The sequence below is a fragment of the Poecilia reticulata genome, linkage group LG4, assembly GCF_000633615.1.
Source record: "Poecilia reticulata strain Guanapo linkage group LG4, Guppy_female_1.0+MT, whole genome shotgun sequence".
NCBI lineage: Eukaryota > Metazoa > Chordata > Actinopteri > Cyprinodontiformes > Poeciliidae > Poecilia > Poecilia reticulata.
Genome location: NC_024334.1, coordinates 11,842,568 through 11,861,446, shown reverse-complemented (window position 1 = coordinate 11,861,446; position 18,879 = coordinate 11,842,568). Strand labels below are relative to the sequence as shown.

Sequence of the window (18,879 nt, the reverse complement as noted above, 5' to 3'; positions counted from 1 at the left end):
ATTAGTGTTGTTGTTTCTAAATGAATATAAACTTGTTTTCTTTGCGTTATTTGATGCAGTGAAAGCACTGCATCTTTTTTGTTATTTTAACCATTTGTCATTTTCTACATATAATTACTAAATTTTTCGGAGACATGCTGTCAGTAGTTCCTAGAATAAAAGCACAATGTTCATTTTACTCAAACATAAACCCATGAAAAGTTTCAGAGCTAAATGTCGAGAGGCAATGAGAAACATCAAATTGAGTAAAATATGTCAAATAAATCTAAATGATTTAAAAACGCATAACTAAAGGGATCGAACTCACAATGTCTCAATCAGGCTGAAACAAGAAACTGAGGACAAAATGAGAAAACGGCAGCTGAAGAAACACTAAACAAAATAAACCATCAGCACAAATACATTCAGTGCAGGTTAGATTATAAATCAAACATGTTTGATTTTGGGGTGGGTGCAGTACTCCTTATGTTCCTGAAGGGGGATGCGGAGCCAGCTAACGTATCTAAACCTGTCAGAAGGGTTTCTCTGAGTGTGTGGGCTGCTTTGTGTCTGATGACAGATCATCAAGGTGACTGACTGGAGAGCCGAACTGAAAGGAAAGAAGCCTGAACAACTGATCCTTCAAACTCCATCAACGAGAAAATTGCAAGTTGTAATTTTTAGCAAGTAGCAGCACGATTTCAGCATTCGATGGCTTCTTTTCGCAAAGAGTAATTTTTCAGCCCAACTGTCAACTGCAGCCTCTCCACACGGCTGGAATAAATCTACAGCATTATATATTAATGTTAGCTGCAGGTCAGACTGCCATCAGTGGTGACATTTAAAAAAAAAAAGAAAAACAGCGAAGCACATCTGAACATTCATTAGTGAGAATGTTTTTAAAAGCAGGAGAACCTTTGAAAGTCGGAACACTGATTATAAAAACCATTCTGCAGAAAAGACCTCTTCTCTGCAACCGTTATAAAGAGTAATTACAGATACGCTGATCACCATGACGCTCCGAATGCCAAGCCAACTCTCTGTTATTGAAACCAGCAGAAATTATACCAAAGGTCTCGTTAACCATGAGGTCGGTTTCAGAAACTGGAAAAACGAACGCCTTTGTTTTACTTAACCTCTCAATAATTATTCCACCAGGTAGCGATCGGGCTGGACAATAAATCAATAGCGATATATATCAATCAATATCAATAGATAATATGTCTGATAGAACGTTCACTGAACTCTGATCCATCATGGCCACCTCAGGAAGGAGAGTGGCACCAACTCACTCACTCTTTGGTTGCCTAGCAACTCACTCATTCCTTGGTTACCTAGTAACAACTTTTTGAGTAACTGACATAGCAGCAGTTTAAGGTTTTGCTTAAAAATTTTATCAAATAAGAAAACAACGGCATGGAGTGAAAACTGGACAAAACAGGAAAGGCCACCAGTTTGGTAATATCTCAAATATTTAAAATATGAAAACTAATCAATAATTATCTATATCGACCGATACAAAATGCTTATTTCCTAACATGTTTTTCAGTCATATCGTCCAGCCTTAGAAATTGATAGAGACTAATTTAGCTAAACATGAAGGATGTCTTCATGTTTAAATTACTTCTTTGTTCTTCTTTGTTTTCTCCAGAATTATGTAAGTAAAATCTGCATATTTTTAATACAGTATATTACTATAACTCTAGTTATCTAAATCCGAGATTCAAACTTCACTAGTGCACAGAACGACATTCAAACTTTGGGTTTTCAGGAATTATATGACATTCAATACCTTCATTCATAGACATTGTTCTTTCTCTATTACATTTAGAAACAACAAACTTAACCAAAAAAGATTGACATTTCAATTAAAAGCAGAAAAATAGCATTAGTCTTGACTTTAGGAAAGATACTGACAACAAGAAAGTCATTAGTGAATGAAACTCACAAGAAGAAACAAGTCATGAATGATTACGCTAAACACATTACAGTAAAACATGGTGGTGGCAGCATAATGCTGTGTAGATGCATTTGAAGCTGGAAAATACTTCAAACCAGACAATGGTCCAAAACATACAACCAGAGGTGTTGCAAAGCAAACAAACAAGAAGGATCTTAGAGCCAAACCCTGAACTCCTCTGTCAATTAAACTAACAGACCATTAATGGTACTTTAACTGTAGAATGGCAAATCGTCATTTAAACATGATTTATTCCCAGATAAACAGGCTAAACAAAGTGAAAGAGGAGCAACGTGAGAGACTTTCCTCCACTTGGAGACTCTATTCAAGGATAAGCACATATTCACTCCTGGAAGTGGTACTTATTCAAACAGGGATGTCAGAAAAGAAAAATAATCAGAAATGATGCAGTGTTTGGTAAAAGTCCTCAGCCATCCTTCATTTCTCATCATTCTCCTTGTAAAATAAGAAACAAGACCGAGGAAAAGCAACTCATCCAAAACTAGTGTTAGGTTTTTGTTGATATACAAACAAGGTTGTTGACTGTGTTGAATATTCAAATACACATTTTCACTCAGAGGATCGTGCATAGGCAGATTTCCCAAATTAAACCATCTGAGTGAAAATATGAGCAGCTTGTTAAAACTAGGAGAGATAAACACGTTTTTTAGACGCATCTGTCAATATTCAACTTTCCATATAACTGGAAAACATTAAGAAACCACTTAAAATGATCAGTTTCTCTGATTTTACCTTTTAAAGGTTTACGTTTGAGTAAAATGAACATTGTTCTGTTTTTCTATGAACTACTGACAACATGTCTCTGATACTCCAAGTAAAATTTTAGTATTTATTTGCAGAAAACGAGAAATGGTCAAAATAATGAAAAGATACAGAGCTTTCAGACCTCACATAATGCAGAGAAGTTTATACTCATTTAGAAAACAACAATACTAATGTTTTAACTCAGAAATCAACATTTGGTGGAAAAACCAGAAGGTTTTCAATGGGGTTTGTTTTTTCTGTTCCAGTTAAATTATAGGTAAAAAATATCCAAAATCAGCCTCTATTAAACTAAATATGTTCAGTATTCAAGGAAGAATTGTAAATCTTACTGAGTCTTTGTAAAAATGGCTGAAATTAGAGGTTTCTGTACTGACATGTTAAAATCGCTCAGTTACCCTGACATGGACTCATCCTGAGAAAACGACAAAGTAATTTAGAGATGAGCTGAGGATCATCTGGAAAAACTTTTGTTTAAAAAATCTAATGCAGAACGAACTCTGGAAGGACTTTACATCAAATTAAAGACAATAAACGACACATTCCCATTTAGAGCTGGAAAGTTTTTAAACAAAGCACCTTTTCTCTAATTAGCAGCTTTTTAAAATGTGAGTGGTCTCCATGTAAAGTGTGAATAAATCATGATACTGAAGGCATTAGTACAACTTTAAATGAGGATCAATTAACGAGGATTCAACACATCTGAATACATTTAGCTTAAGGATTAATCATTCATCGACTTCGGCTGCTTCAGGCGGCTGTTTATTCATTCATTAACTGCAATTCACTACTGGCAAGCAATTATAAAGCTGACAATATTAAGAGTAGATACTGACTTAATTTATCTTATTATATATTATATTATATTACAAGAATTTGATTGGTAATTGTGACCCAGTCAATAATCATTTTAAATGAAGTCACTTAAGTCTACCCAAACTGTGTAATTTGATATTTAGGAAATAAATGTGCCTAATGGAAACCCTGCAGTTTCTAAAAACCTCTTGTTTTTTCAATACAAAGTTTTTGCAGTAGGATAGGACGGCGTGGTTAGTGAAAGAGAAACCACAATGGTCACAGAAATAACTTGAATATGACAAAAATAATGATAAATAAAAACATTTCTATAGAAATGAACAAATGAAAGTCAGACGATGCTTTTCAAATATGAATTATTTCAAAAATAAACTCATGAAACAAGTCTGGACAAAAATAATGTGTCCAAAGGGACATTATTATTTCTGAAAGAAACCATTGTGGGTTTTTCTTTCATTAAACGAGAGGCACCAACAATTTTGTCCTTGTGTGTATCAATACCGGTGTATTTCACAAAACTGCAATGGAAACCTCTTTCTGTACATGTTTTAAAATAAGAAACCAGGGTTATTTATGTAAAGTTGGTGAATCCAATGACTAAAACCAAAAAGCTCAGTCTGACTAAATGTTACATGTCTTTTTATACAGAGTGGAAACATGTAAATTCTTGGTTTTCAGCTTTTCTTTTTTTAATTTTTTTGTGACATTTCCCATTGTGTTAGAGGACAGTAACGCTGAATGCCAAAGCCAGAAAACACTCAGCCATCAGTGTGATGATCACACGGCATCGGATCTAACTGTCTGTCAGCGACTGTTGCATCTCCACGGCAACCGGGAACTCCTCAATGACAAACCGTTAGCTGTCTTTGAAACGCCACGTCAGCTGGGAGTCTACCTACGCTCGGCGACCTTGCTGCCCGTCCTGCGGCTCCGACCACAGAGACAAAGACGTGACTGAACGCTGTAGGTCTGCAGACAAACCAGGCAGCTGATAGGATGCACTTTCACAAAAAATGAAATTCAATGATCTGCTGCTTTAAATCATTAAGCATTTCTTTTAGTTTTGTAGTAAATTACTGCTGCCTTGGGTTTATTAGCAAACACTCAGCTCCACAGTTAAGGGGTTAAAAAAAAGAAACACACAAAGAGTGTGATTATTTTTATAAACGACAAACCTTCATCATCATCTGATATGAACATTTGTGTGTAAATGACTGGATCTTTACATCCTAATGAACCAAAGTGAAGGTTAATAACGACACATGCTACGCTAATCTGTACACTAAACAGTAATGCATCATCTTGATGACTTATCAAGTTCTTTTATTGTGGATTTTATACACTTGCAGCATTTCATGCTCCTTGTTCCATAAATCTGAGAGCAACATATTTAGATGTTTAATCTGTTTATGACTGCAGAGCTGGTGTAATAACAATGATGCCATTTTAAACCAATTTTCCTGGAAAATGCAGGAACAGAAAAGCCCAATTTCCTTCCAGAGAAGCTCCGTCGAAGCTACAGATTTTGCTTTCCATTGTTCCGTGAATAGGATGTTAATGAATAAGATGATTCTCTCACAAAAGGCAGAACTTTATTGGAAGATTTTATGTAACTAACTGCATTCTTTGTCTTATAATGTAAAACCTCATCGCAGTATTACATTATCACTGAAAAAAACGCTAAATCTTACTTAAAAAAAGACAAAAGTAACTTTTCAGCTTGTTTTAAGTCAGTGCTTCCTAATATTGATGAAGAAGTTCTTGAAGAAATCTTCCAGTGGAGCAAGATGTTTTTCTTCCAAGTTAAAATGTCTTGTTCCACTGGCAGATTATTTCACTTATAATTAGAACATTTTCATGAATATTAGGAAATTACTGACTTAAACAAGCTCCTGTTCCATGGTGAAACTTTTCTTGTCATTTAGTTTTGTCTTATTTCAGGTGAACTAAGACATTTGCACTAGAAACTAGAGCAAAAGTACTTGGAAAAATGTGTGTTTTTTCAGTGAATGCAGGAAGAAATTACACATTAACACTTCCATCCTTATTGTCTCTCAGCCTTTCTGCCGTTCTGCTTCACAAAGCTTTTGTTACAAGTGTAAAAATGTCTTTCATCAAAGCTTACACTTCCTGTTATCTTTATTAACCCTTTCATTTTAAGTTAATACTAATTTCCAGCTCAATGCATTTGAATATTTTGCTATCATTTTGATGTGTCATTTTTGGAGCTCTGATGTTCTGCTGGCTGCATTACAGGCAGCTTTGCAGGTGAAAAACACATCATGAGAAAAAATCCCAAAGAATAAATTCAGCTCTCATTATAACTTTCCCTCTTTGTTTGAAGAGGTGAAAGTTCACAGGTAGAGCAGAAGCCTTGTTTGAAAATGTTCTGTTGTCGTAATATAAGGTTTTAAAGTCATGGCTTTAACATTCACCTTTGCTTTCATTGTTTGTTTGTTTTTTACTGTAATTTGATTTTTTTAACCCTTCTAGAAAAAAACAACCATGGCCATGCATGCAATTTACAGGAGCTAATTAGCATAACATGCACATTTCTGCAGGAAGTAGCCAGAGTACCTGGAGAAAACACACACATTCACTGGGAAACATGTCGACCCTGGCCAGAATTCAAACCCAGAACGTCTGATTCTGTTTCAGAGATGACTTTTCCTAAATAATTAGCCTTGTTAAAATAACAAACTAACTTTTTGAAACCTCGTTTTTAGGTCCAGAATTAGACTGTTCCCAGGGTTGCAAAGTGTTCATGGAAATAAAAACAAAAAAATGAAAAGTTGTGCGAGTGTAGCCTTTGGTCAGACGTAATAAACAACTCTGGATGACGAGGACAGCAACAGCTGAACGTGTTAGTAAAGCTGAGGAGTGTTAATTTACACATTTCCTGTCTGCTTCTGCTAAACGGCTGAGAAAAACTCGACAGGTGGTCGACCAACGAGTTCTCTGTGGATTATATCCTGACAACGACAAAAGAAACCAGGAAATAATAAAAAACATAAACACTGCATAGTGAAAATTAAGAAAAGCTGTTTCACCAGAGTTTTAAACCATTTACAGTCTTTCTTTTATCACGATAACAAAGAAAACTAACATATCACGTTGAGCCCATATACGCTAAATTTTTGTAAATTATAAGTCTTATCAATTAAGTTTTTTCTTTAGGTAGTTAGACACTTAATTTGGAATAAAAAACTGTAATTAATTTTTGGATTTTGAATTGTTATGATTACTTTGGTAACTTTTAGACCCTGCCATTAATTTATGAAATAAATAAAACATTTATTAAATTAAAAATAAATTAAAAATGTATTAAATTAAAAATACACAGCATCGGAGTGGTGGAGATGTGTGCTGTTTGTCAAATGTCCAGTGTGATGATGGGAGATTTTTTAAATGATTTTATTGATTTAAAAGTCACCATTTCCTAATATTGAAAACTAAAATTAGTCCTGGGTGACACCAGGTGGCTTGTTTTTTAAACACACTTTTTGAACTTGTAAAATCAGATTAAGTTAACTTTTGCTTTATCTAAGTTGTAAGAATTGTTTAGTTATTATTTTGAATAAATTTTTGCTGGAAATAAACAGCAAACAGCTGGTGGAACGGCTCGTCGTCTGAGCTCATCCATCTCAGTCCATCGCGCCTCAGAAAGGATGTAAACGGCATCATGAGGAGCACTGTGTGACGACACGCTGAAGAGAAGGAGCTTCTTAAAGAGACAGAGGCCCAATTTCAGGGCATCAAATTAAAAAGTCCAATTTCATTTAAGTTATGACAACTGAAAGTAGCATAGTCACTCACTTGAATGTGCTATAAAATGATGATATGTGCCTGGAAAATACATAATAAAACCTCTAAAGAACACAACAGGTTAAAGTTGTTCACTTAGCCTCAAAATCCTCCAGATCTCAGAGCAATTTAACATTTAGAGGATGTGCAAATCAAATCCGTCGTTCTCAAAGGTCTGAAGGAGTCCAAGCACTTGTAGGCAGGTGGTCATAATGTTGTGCTTCATTAGTGTACATGAAAATGACCCAACAGAACAAAGTATTTTAGCTACAATAAAGAGGCATAAGAAGAAAACGTTCACGGTCACTTCAGGTCGGTATTTTTTATTTTTTTTATGTAAAGAAATAATAAATATTCGTCAACTGGAGGAAGTTTTTACGCAAGAAGCTTTTTGTTGTTGTTCATTTGCTTATTTTTCTTACTTCTTGAGTTCATCCTGCACATTGTGCAGACATGATTAGGTAGGAAAGAAAATCCAAAGTAACCAGTTGAATGATAGGATAAAATGATTCACCTTTCCAGAAAGACCATTTTCTAAACCTGCTTTGTTTTGTTCAGGGTTGTGGAGAGAGGTGGAGAACCCAGAGGGCAACAAGAACCGTAACGGAGACTCAACAGAGAAACAACCAAACTCTTAACGCAGAGGGGAACCAGATCAGATGCAAAAACCCTTCAGGGTTTTCTGCTTTATCTGAGATCAGCGCAGAAGAAATGAATATTCACCGAGAGGCTGCAGCCCAAAGGAAGAAACCAATAACACACCTTTCAGCGACCCAGATGAGGTCGTTTATCAATAATGTTTAAATAAAAAGGTCACACTGTTTGAAGACCACGGGCGAGCTGTGAGAGATTAAAAGGTGAGAACATTAGTGAGTTCTCAACCTTTTGAAGGAACATTTTTTTACTCCAGTGGAGAAGAAACATCACGACATTTACTGACTCACTGTGAGATTTTTCCTGTGTGGACAGATGAAGCAGTCGCTAAGCATTCCTCCATTTAATCCAATTTAATCTTTATGCTTTTAGGTTTCATTCAGTATCAAATATAACTACCCTGACCATAACACTTGTAGAAGTACATTTATGAAACATTTGCATAAAACACTTCCGTTTCTCCCTAATCTCTAAATTGAGAATTTTGTCATTGATTCAATGAACTCAAAGCTCGCGGAAACATTTAGATTACAAATCTAATTTTAAGGGCAGCCTGGGCAGCAGCTGCTCTCCAGATTCAATTTAACAGGAGAACTACATCACAAAAATAAAAATGTGTTGTGTTTGAACAAGGAGCTTCATGTTGTCGAAGTAAAAAATGGACTAACCGCAGCAAACATAAAAGTATGAACCAAACACCGAAAAAACACCTGATATCCTTCACTCTGCACTCATGTGAAAAAGAAAATACCTGAGTAAAGGTTAAACGGCAATAAGAGTTTCCTCTCAGAAAGTTTTTTCAACGCAGACAAGAAAGATTAAGACAAAAAGAATAAAATAAAGTGACGTTCCTACTGAGTAAATCTCCGAAATTCAATGAAATGAAGCAGAAGAAACCAAAAGCTCATGTTTGTATCCAACTTACTAAGTAAGTACAAAATACTTTTACTCCATAACTTGTTTTGGCATCAACTTATGGATACTTTTTAAACATATGTGTGTTTAGACTGGCAAACCAAATCAATCACTTGCAGGATTTAGGATTTGGTGTTAGGATTAAATGTCCTTTTCTTTCATCAAATTTCAGAAATGTTTCCCCGGATAATCTATAATCTACCAGGGGAATTACAGAGTGTTGTAGATGAGAGGTAACTAAAATATAAAAAACAGAAGTATAAGAAATATTCAATGAAAAACCTTAAAAAATCCAGTTGAAACGAGTCTGAAACAAAAATATCGGATATGTGAGCCAGACATTACCTGCTGTTCTAATCACTTTGTCTTCAAACTCTGAAACTCCCTGAGGATCAGCTGAAGGAGGTCAGAAAGGTCAGACAGCAACTAATCACCAAGCAGAAGGAGAAAAGAGGAGAGGTTCGCTGTCGGGAAAACTGTCTGCACACGAGGAAATGTCACGATGCGCAGTGCAGTAGAAAGCCTTATTTCATTTGTGATGGAACTGATGATACTTTTTACCATTTACTTACTGATTATAGCTGCTGTGTTTTGGTATTTCTGTGTTTTTCCATTAAATAAGTTTCCAGATAATGTTTATATGTGATAGTATAAGCGAGCTGAAGACATCTTGGGTAAAATGATTGATCTTAAAGGACAGACGTGTGTGAATGTAGTTTGTACCCCTGTTTGACCCTGAACCCATGAATAACTGACAAGGAAAAATTTGAGCTTCTCCTGAAATCTCTGTGCTGCCATAAAGTCAACCCCTCCAGGAGGCGAGGGACGGTTCATGAGGTCGGATCAGGACCTCATGAACCATCTCTGTGGTCCATCTGGCAGTAGAGATCAGACTTTGGTGGGTCTTTTTCTTGCTGTAACTATAAAACGATGTGATGTGACTGCGGTCAATGAGACGGGTCTTTGCCTTCAAATAAAGAAACTTAAAGGCAAAGATTAATCTCTCTCTTATTATTTAAACTGATCCTCATTCTTTGATAAATGAAATTTCCATAACAGCAGCTTAGTATTCAGATATGAACCAAATGCAGCTCAAACACTGAAAAATCCACACTTCTGAAGCATCTCCAACACCAAATAAGAGGTAAATAAAACTTAAAGAGGTCCACACATGTTAGAAATTATTAATGCAACATTCATAAGATGTGGACCCTATTACAACAGATTTAGGATTAATATTCTACATTTTCCTCCTTCAGAAGGCGCAAACCGAAACCAGATTTAAGTATTTTATACCTTAATTTAATCACGTGATCAACAACCAGCCTTCACAGCAGCAGCAGTTTGTGTTTAACATAAAGTCTAATGCAGCTTTGATTCTGTTTGGAATAAATGAAAACGTAAATTATTAGTGTAATCAAACATTAACAGCATCTTGAGGCAAAATGGGATTTGGTTTGAGTTCTGATTGTGAAAGGAAAACGCTCCAGATGGGGAGAAAGGAGTGGCTGCAGGAGGGCGAGGGAAACCGTTTTATAAGGTTTCGAAAAAGTTACATTTATTACAGATGGAGAACTTTGAGTAAAACTTGCTCTCAGTGTTTCTTAAAACCAAAACATATTACAAATTCCCAATAAGAGCTCAAACCTTTTGGGACAAAATCAAACATTCAGTGAAGGGCTGTGCAATAAATCAATAACAATATATATCGCAATAGAGAGCGATCAATATCAGTAGATAATACATCAGACAGAATATTCAATAATTTCACTGAAATCCAATCCAAAACTGCAATGCATTCTGGGAAGTGCAGGCAGATGAACGGCTTTAGCCGGTCAACCTCTCACAGCTAGCTTAGTGCGGTTCGTGGAATCTACTCACTCACTCTTGGTTACCTAGCAACAACCTGCTGAGTAACTCTGTGGTTACCTAGCAACAACCTGCTGAGTAACTCTGTGGTTACCTAGCAACAACTTATGAAGTAACTAGTGCAGCAGCAGTTTGAGGTTTCACTGCTGTGCCTCCAAGCTGCTTAAAAATAAGCAGTTTTCAGTGAAAACTGAGGATAAAACAGAAAAGGTAATATTTCAGATAAAGACAAAACACTAATAAATTATTATCGGTTAGTTGTTATTTTGTGATATGTTTTTCAGTCAAATCATCCAGCCCTAATTCTAATCTAATCTGTAAAGCGATTTATATTTTTGGCTAGTTTTTATTTTAAACCATATCTAAAAATCCATAGTTTACATCAATATGTCAGTTAATCAGTTTGTGTCAACCACAAATTACATTTTTTGCTCACTCCTCTTCTCTGCTCGGTTTTGTTTCATTTTCATGTTGCCTAAAGATTTTTTTGTTTGTGTTCTGCCTAGATTTCCTAATTTTACCACAAAGCAAAACAAACCGGTGAGGAAGGGCGATTTGAAGAAGCAGATTTCTGCTTCTCTTCGTCGACCGGGCTGTGGTTCTTTAACAAAGTCGGGTCCGGTCACGTTGTGACTAAGCACCGCAGTGATTCCCTTTGACTCACGGCTCCAGCAGATGTGCATCGACGGGATGAATCAGTGGCATTATGCCTGCCGCCCCCTGCTTGCTCCTGATTTGAATTTGTTGTGTTTACATCTCATATTACCAAACTAAACCAATTATGGATATTACAAATGTGTTATATTTGTGTGAGGTGACAAAGGGAGATGAAGAGGAAGAAGAGTGTGGCTGCTGCAGTAAAGCTGCAGGTAAATACAGTGACATTAAAGCATCTAGACATTTTAATATAGATTTACAGGTGTATAGTGAATAGATGATTATAATATGATTTAATCATCATTATTGCATGTTTTTCTCCCCATTATATCTGAGGTTTTAAAAGCGGAGACGTGTTGTTAAGGTTTCTGCCTCTATTTCTCCTCCGGATTTGCTCAGATCAGGTCTTTCTGACCTTGGCTTTGGGTGCTTTCAGACTGCAGGGTCCTTTTTATGGTTCCAGCTGAGACGAGACTGAAATGGGAAATGAAGGAGTTCATTACAGTAAAAGAACAAAACTGTCTATAACAGTGGGCTCAATCCTGAATCCACTGTTTTTATGTATTAGATGCATCTTTGCTCCACTGCATCTATGTTAAATAAATGCATTACATGATATTAAGTTCTGATAATCACAAATTTACTAAAGGCTAAGGGCCCACACCTTCTGCACACCTGAAACATACAGGACAGTGGGCCCTGAAGAACAGGACTGAGAGCCATGACAAAGAAACCATGACAAAGAAAAGCTAACTGAGAAAATGAGGAACCTAAAGATGTTTTCACAGTCCAATAGTCCAGTAGACTCGGTTCGATTGGGGACCAAAGTTGCAACATTTGTTACATTTTTCAGCTGCTGTGGTCTCCTTTTACATGGCACGAACCCAAATAATTGAAAAGCTGTTCCCCTCCTCGCCTGTGGGGGCACTGCACCGAGAACCACTGAAGAAAACATCACAAAAAAGTCAGAAGAAAACACCAAACACAATTTATTTCTTCACAAAATGTAAAGAAAAGTAGAGTGGTGTTAGTTTTTACCAATTGTACGATTTCTCTTTAGTCTTTAAAAGACAATGAGCCATTTCTCCCGCTAGCGTTAGACTCAAACATTTGCTTTGGTTGTTTTTACCCAGAATGCCCTGCGCTACAGTTCGCTTCTGGTCCACCTGACATTCAATATGAATTCGAACTGCACCAGAGTTATTTAGATAGATAGCTAGGAAATGTATTCATTTAATTAAAAACAAAGAAGAAATACACCAAAAGAAATCAGTTTATGAGCAAAATCCCATATTTTTTTCTGATAAATGAATGCGTCACATAAAAAAAACTAACAGGTTGCAATTGTGGCAAATGTAATTAAAGAAAGCTAGACACTTTTAGTATAAATGATCTGGTAACTACAAATTAGATTAATTAAACTTAAATAGAGAAGGACACACCAACACATCTGTTTTGTCAGTTTGAAGAGGTTTTAGAAACGGTGGCATCGCAGCTGTGCAGTGATACTTTAAGGGAAAAGTGAAACGATTTAATGTACAACGGCAAAGTCAGAGTCTGAGTTTGTGAAAAGGAAAAGATCACAATCAGCACAAGGTCACAAAAATAGTCTTTTATCACCAGCCGCCTCGTTCTCTGAAGCCTTTCCACGACATTTTACTTCAGGAGGTCTTTCTGTGACGGAGGGCAAGTCAACGACTCGATCTAACCAGCTGAAATCACATTTTAGGAATAAACTTGGGACAAATGGGAAATACACGTTCTGATGTAGAAATTCAATATAAATCATTAAACATTGATCTTTACACATTTTCAAATTGAAATTACACGTTTGAATTTCAACTATAAATAAAACTAGTGATTAAAAATACTACTATGATGAGGAAGGGTTGAATATGGATCAGGCATGTTCAACAAAAAGATGGACGGACAAACTTTAGGCGGGATAAATCCTACAAATTAAAATGTTCTTCTAAAATTTTCATTTTAATTTTGGCTTTGTACCTAACAAGACCGAAGATTTGTGACCCCGTAAGTGTCACAAATCTAATCTAATCTAGGGCCGAAACGATTAATCAGATTAATCAATAAGAATTGATTATTGAGATAATTGTCAACTAATTTAATCAAATAATTATTAACTGAAGTGTACAGACTCAAAAAATCTGATAAAGCAACATACTTAGAGCAGTAGTTGAGCTAAAACTGTACAAAACATTTATACATTTTGTATTTAAGATAAAAATAAATTTATCTCTAAATATGTTTCAGCAAAAACTCCTCAAGTGGATTAGCTATAGCTTCGCCTGGTTCAAATTCACTGAAGGATGTTTTTGCATTTTAGGCCATAAAATGTTTTTCATTTTCAAAAAAGGAACAGAAATATTTATTTGCATCTTCTAACATGTTTCTAATATTGTCTTAGAAAAGGCTTAAGTGGAAAGTCTATACAATCTCTTTTTATCCGATTAATCATCAGAATAATAATCGTTAGTTGCAGTCCTAATCTAATCTTTAACGTGGTTTATACCTTTGGTTAGTTTTGTTATTATTTTAAACCAAGTCTAAAAATCCACAGTTTACATCAATACTTCAGTTTATTGTCTTGTCAACCATTAAATTATTTTTTCTCGTTTTAACGTCCAACCAACAAACTCTTTTTTTTTTCTTTGATTCCTTCTACTACATTTCCATGCTGTCAAAATCATTTTCTTTTGTTACTTTGACATTTTGAGCTACTGTTATTCTGTTTTACATCTGATTTTGCAGAGCGTTCAGCTTCCTCATCCCTGAAACTAACACAGATTGAGTCCAACTCAATCAGAGGAGACACAACCATGTAATGATGCAACAGCAAGCTTGGGGGCTGTTGGCACAGGTGTGTGCCATCTGACGGCTCTCTCCAGTGCCAGAAAAGACAAACAAGGGTGACACGCAATTTTTTCTGATATTCTACCACTTTAAAAAAGCAGGAAAACAAATCAAACAGGACTCGGGATTGGACCAATAATGAGAGCGAGGTCAGGAAAAGTGTAAGGACAGAAATCTCTGTTTGGTTTGGAGCGGATTGTGCAGTACATCATGCAGGTTTACAGAGAGCTGCAGCATTCACAACGCCGACCCGCTGTGCCATGACCGACTCAGAGGCCGCAGTTTCCACATGGAGGAAAAGTGCTTTACTCATCTACTTCAGCGCTCGATAACTAAGCCGCTGCGCTGTTGCTGCCAGATGGATCAGAAACTCTATTTTCTGTCTTTACAAGCTACTCAGACATGCATGTGAGGCTCACGACCCGCATTGAAGCCAAAACAGCCCAGAGAGTTTCTGTAAATAATGACAATCAGCTTTGATCACGTTAGAGGTTCCCGCTTGCTGTTGGTTGGGACATTAGATCTGTAGGGCAAATTAAATCATCCGCAGTAAATATTTACACATTTTCATGACATTTTGGATCAGGAGAGACAGAAATTATTTTAGATTAATTCTTTGTGTTTCGTCACAGTTGAGATATGAAGCTTTTAACTCACCAGGAATCCGTTCTTATGATTCGCTACACATTTTCAAATATGGTGACAGGAGCGCGCTGTTTGGGAAGGACAGCGGCAGGAAGATAATCCTGCAAATGTCACTCCAGATGTCCATTTTCTGACTCCTGTCCGTCAAGCCTCTCATGTGGCTGACATTGTCTCTAAAAATAATGTGGGAAGTGGGAACAGATTTTGCTGAGGTTTGTAAGTTGGCAGATATACAACTCAAAATAAAAGTGGATAAAGTTTTAGGATAATTCTCAGCTTATGTTCCTGCATGATTTTTCTCTCTTCCACTGATGATGGAGACGAGAACAGAAAAATGGAAGACAATCTGACTTCAGTTTAATCTGATTAGACAAAATATAACAAACCTGCATCTTGTTAAAGTATTGGTCTATTGGGAACTTTTTTGGCAAAAAAATATGCTACTTTTTTTGTTCCAAGCCCCAGCAGAAGATGATTTGCAAGCGAGCAGAGAGGTTTGCAAGCACGGAGTTAAATCCAGTTTTGAGTGCAAAGAGAAAGGTTTGAGGAATCACAGTGAATATTTGAAAGCGAGAAGAAGGTTTTAGTACAAGCATTGAGAAGAAAGACATAAAATCCTGATTTGAAACTGAAAAAGTGCTCTCAGATTATGGCAGGAAATATGCCCCATAGAAAAGTAGACTATATGCTAAAAAAATTATGTTTATAAATGCTTATTGTGCTTACAAGGTAGTCTGAAATCTACAACTCTAGATGAAATATGTAGGTGGAAAGATTTGGTTCAGCATTTCGCAAGAAACCCGTAGATTTTGTTTCCTTCTAACTCTTAATTAATGAATAATATACAGTTATTAATGAATCATAAAGTGTTTAGAGGTGAATTAATAACATATCAATGAACTAATTGCCTTTTGTTCAGTACGATTTGCTTCTATTGTCTATACAGTTCAAGTTTGTGACCAACATGGGGTTCTTCTTTTGCATTTTCACATCTCATCAGGACATAATTTTAGTCGCATCAAGGCTGCTATTTCAAGAAGAAAGAGTTTTTAGACATTTTAATATTAACTGTTAAAATTGTGAAAATTAGAGCACGATTTTTACAATCAATTACATTTTTTGTGTTTCCATACTTATCCTAACTTGGAGAATTTTAAAACTTCCAAATTTTTTCAGCTGTCTTACAAAATTGTTCATCTTTTGTCAAACTAAGAAATCAGAATAAATTGTTCTCAACCTGATTCTTACATGTTAGCTTAGAAGAAATATGCAGAATATTTTCACATGAGGGTCATGATGACATATCAGACTCTAGGTGGAATCATGACGCTTGCAGCAGCAACTCTTTGACGGAAACTGACTCCTTTCTGACTGATTTCCTGGGCAGTGTGAGCGCGGTTCAGCATGAGCGTCACCATCTGCTGAAGGCGAAAACACAAAGCCTGGAAGGGCAACAAAATAAATGCTCCTCTACATCACAAAGCATCTCTGGCTTCAAGCAAACAGTTTCATTATGTGTCGGGAAGAAAGGCCATCTGCATAAGAAACGCTGTGGAGGCTTCAGAGGAAGACGCTCACAGGAGCAAATGGCTGCACATTTCTATTTTTGTTATCACATTAGGAAGATGCATTGAGAACTAATGCGATGAATTTGCATAAAAAATATGTATCAGCGTTAAATTACACGGCACTTTTACACCGGGGACGAGTCTGTAGGTAAAAACAGTGAGCAGATTTAAGGGTGATTGTGGGCAGATTATGTCTTGGTTCTGAATAATTACAAGCTGTTTGTTTTCTGCTGCTTTCTAATTCATTCGTTTCTGGGCTCCAACAGAAATTCAATCAAACTCTGGTGAACCCGGTGAGCATGTTTCCCAGAAGAACCTCTTTAAAAGTTTCCCTGCACGTGTCTGACATCCCCAACTGCTCAAACTTCAATGTTTGGAGGCAGTAAAGTAACGATAAATAGTGGTGTCAGTGCATCGTTTATTTTATGATTCATTTTAAGATCAAACTTTTGCAACAACTGTGAAATGTTGGGATTTTACCTCATGTGGATGTCATAAACACTCAAAGATTTGTCTTCTAATCTATTTAAAAACATGCTGTACGTTCAAAAACAAAAAAGTATTTCATGATGATCTCTTAAATCGAGGATGTGAAAAAGGTTTGTCATTTGGGCCAAAACTGTCAAGTCAAAGAGCTTAACAAAAATACAAACAAAAAACCTAAAACCTATATAAAAAAATTATTATTAATTGTTTTCACGAGACCAACAAAAAACTAAGTATGCAATATTTTAGTCAAGCAAAAAAAAAAAGAGTAGTTTGCACATTTCCCTTGTTAAAAGAAATGTTTCCAGCTAGCTGAAACAAATTTACTCTATTCTCAAGAGCAGGATTTGTGTTATTTTTCTGTGAAAACAACTAATTAAAAGTAAATTTGGATCTGATTTTGAATAAAGTCACTGAACAGATGAATAAACAAAGTGTAGCTATTAAAAGATAAATACTTTCAGTTGTACCTAATGTTTCACAAAGAAGATTTTAACTTGTTGGTAATAATTTTGTCCATATTAATTATAAAAAGTCTCTGTCCTAAATCCCACTCAGGGCCTCACAGAATCACTCCAGGGGCAGGAAATGGTCCCCGGGCCAAACTTTGGACAACCCCGTCTTAAAGAGCCCCATTTATCTTTTAGTTTATATCCATTCATGTAACACGGATGGAAAACATCAATCCTTTAGGAAACATGAGGCAGACGGAGACATTTCTGCAGAGCGGTTAATGTGCGCCGCTTCAAACTAAACATAAAACAGACGCAGGATATAAAACACGACAGCTTGTTTCACTGAAGAAAAAATAAAGTAACATTTGCAGCTCGAACAGCAGATCTTTATCATAAACATTTCGTGTTCAGGCTTTCATCAGGAGGAGTATCTGGGTGTTTTCCGCCTGTCTGCAGCTTGTCATGTGTCTCGGTTGTCTGGTGTCCTGACTAATTGTTAGCGGCTAACAGCTGAAACAAACCCAGCATCTCCCTGGACCTCACTGTCTTTGGGCTGACAGAGAGAAGAGGCGCAGGCTGTTACATGTTCTCTCTGTCAGAGTATAATGGACTCATGTCCCAGGCACTGGTCGCTTAAATTCACTTTTTAATTAAAATAATCTTTAAAGGTGTAAATAAAGCTATTCTGACTGTAAGATTCGTTATTCGTTAAGCTTTGAGCTGAAGGAAGATTAAATAGACCAGAAACTTTTGTCACCACAGATTAAATCTCCATCAACGTCTGCAGCTGCAACTTCAAATGTGACTTCCTTCTTTTATGTACAAAAAACATAATCTAATGATTCCTGCAGTAAAAGCATCAAAGAATTACCTGTGGTTTTTGCGCAGCACAGAATGTCCTGTATTTTGATTGGTTTCTTTTAATATAATCAGCCCAATCTCATCAGGCAACAATCAAAGCAAAACAAAAAAGTGTCTGTTGTCTGATTTAAACACACATATCCGTCAGCTGCATTTAATTTTACTGAGAAACCATCTTCTCTGCAGTGTTTACTCCATTCCCCCATTAAATGGTGTCAATTAAGTAACACAACTCGATTATAACGGCGTCCGCACAACAACTGATACATGCAGATAAATCCGATTAACCTGCAGGAACTGAACAAAACTGCACGTTACCCATTAATCCTCCCCGTTTGTGACTTTTCCTAACATGACTCTGGTTAGATAACATTAATTTCTTCTGCGTAAAGCCCCGCCTCCTACTGACAACCTGGTAGGAAACAATTTAAAACATTATCCCTGGAAAGTACAACTCCATAGCAACAGATGTAATTTTTCAGCAGTGGAACAGGTTGCTCCTGCCAGAAGTTGACAACAAGAGCAGATTACATTTTATTTATTTAACTACTTGTCC

The 18,879-nt window shown here is 36.3% G+C and overlaps 1 protein-coding gene and 1 long non-coding RNA gene across 4 annotated transcripts in view; one reads left to right on the top strand and one right to left on the bottom strand.

Moving 5' to 3' along the window:
- pde4cb (phosphodiesterase 4C, cAMP-specific b) overlaps positions 1–18,879 on the bottom strand; it is a 118,745-nt gene that overhangs the window by 67,070 nt on the left and 32,796 nt on the right. The window lies entirely within an intron of this gene.
- Positions 1,351–8,128, top strand: LOC103463322 (uncharacterized). The gene is made up of 3 exons (XR_533496.1): positions 1,351–1,437; positions 4,261–4,505; positions 7,901–8,128. It is a non-coding gene; the product is annotated as an uncharacterized LOC103463322 (long non-coding RNA).